Source organism: Myotis davidii, unplaced genomic scaffold (assembly GCF_000327345.1).
Source record: "Myotis davidii unplaced genomic scaffold, ASM32734v1 scaffold494, whole genome shotgun sequence".
Taxonomy (NCBI): Eukaryota; Metazoa; Chordata; class Mammalia; order Chiroptera; family Vespertilionidae; genus Myotis; species Myotis davidii.
The window spans coordinates 151,998-153,900 of record NW_006285480.1 but is presented as its reverse complement, the minus strand read 5'-3'; positions in this window follow the sequence as shown (position 1 = coordinate 153,900).

The following is a 1,903-nucleotide window of genomic DNA, read 5'->3' as shown; positions in this document are numbered from 1 at the left end:
TGTCCTGTCGAGTGTTCACCCTGAGCCCAGGTTCCCTGTGCTGAGCCCCTCGTGCGTTGGCTCGGATCATCGTCACAGCCACCCTGATGAGAGCCCTCCAACGACTTCCCAGAGACTCAGAAGTACAACCAAACTGTACCAGGGCCTCCAAGGCCCGGCACGATGGCGCCCATCCTTCCCTCACATCCCGCTTCGTTCCCACTCAGCGCGCGCGGAGCTCACGTCCTTCCGCTTTCCCTCAGCAGCCCCGCTGCCTGGCCGGTGCCCTCCCGCTGTGCGTGGATGCCTCCTCCTTGTCCTTCAGGACCCAGATTAAATCCCATCTCCTAGGGAGGGCTCCTTGACAACTCTGTCTAAAGACCCTCCTCCACACCACTCTGTTTTGTCCCCATCACAACATCTAATACCCCCTGAAAACTTTCATGCTAATTAATTTTTTATAAATCTCTCCACCAATAAGAACGTCATCTTCCTGAGAATTTGGACCAAACATATTTGTTATTATTATGTTTCCAGCTCTTAAAACAGTGCTTGGCACCCATTAGGTATTCAGTGAATGAATGAACTCTGAATTTTGGGTCAAGAAGATGAAGCACAGAGAGGTTAGGTAGGGTATCTGTCTCAAGACACACAGCTCCCAAAGGATTTATCAGGCTTGAGGCCAAAGTCATTTTCTAACCACCGTGCTTTAAGATACCAATTACAAAATGTCTTTACATTGTACCTGAGCTCAGGTAAAGATCATAATGAAATCTAAACTTTGGTGCCCAAGAGGGGAATTCTGGTTTTTGCTTTAGTCTCCAAAGTTAGCTGAGTGGCGAAGAGCTGCTTTATGAGCTGCTGTGCATGAGGCACACTTCTCAGAAGTGCTGGGTTGCCCGACTCAGTCAGGACCAGGCAGCGCCATGAAACTGTCCCTGGTCCTAATCGCTCGGTAAAGACAGATGCTTTCATTTCTCTGGCAGCTGGACTGAGGAGTGAAGCTTAACTAGACACACAGTTCCACACATTCTCTTGTGAGAAGTTTAGATGTGAGCATAGAAAGAGTAACTCATTCATCCGACCACCTTCTGTGTTCCCCCGCCCGTGTCTATTTTAAAATAGTGGTCCATATAGTTAGCAGAGAGAACATGGGGCTGGGGCTTGCATTACCTCCACCATGTGCTGTGTTATGTGTAAAAACTAAAATGTGATTTCCGAGTTCTTCCAGCTCCATCTACGTTACGTTACACCCTGCAAGTTTAAATGAACAATGCTGGTTTTATTTGATAGATTAAAAGAAATCAGGTTGGTTTTAAAAAATTATGCTGCAAATAATAAAAATGATAATAGAAAATACATCCCATAACACGAAAAAAAAATAGAAACCATAAATAAGAATCAGACAAAAATGAAGAATAACATATTTGATATCAAGAATATGATGGAAGGAATAAAAACTAGATTGAGTGTGGCAGAAGATAGAATCAGTGATTTGAAAGACAAGGTAGGGCAACCAAGATGGCAGAATAGGTAAACACTGGAGTTTGTTGCCTCGAACAACCACTTCAAAAATACAACTAAAAGACAGAACGGACATCATCCAGAACCACAGGAAGGCTGGCTGAGTGGAAATTCTACAACTAGAAGGAAAGAGAAAAGCACACTGAGACTCACAGAGGGTGCAGTGAGGAAGTAAAATACTAAGGTACAGAGGCGTACGTGGAGCGGGCTGGCAGCTGAAGGCTCGGTTGTCGTTTTCAATCGGGAGGGAGTCTCAGGCTCTGAGCTCTGGTTCTGGGCAACTCTCTGGGGACCCAGACTCGTATGGGAGAGGCGGGACTGTCTGGCATTGGTCAGAACTCAAGGGCAGCTTTCTCTCGGAGGAGCTTGCAGCGATTACTGGGACATTGAGAAGCCAAGC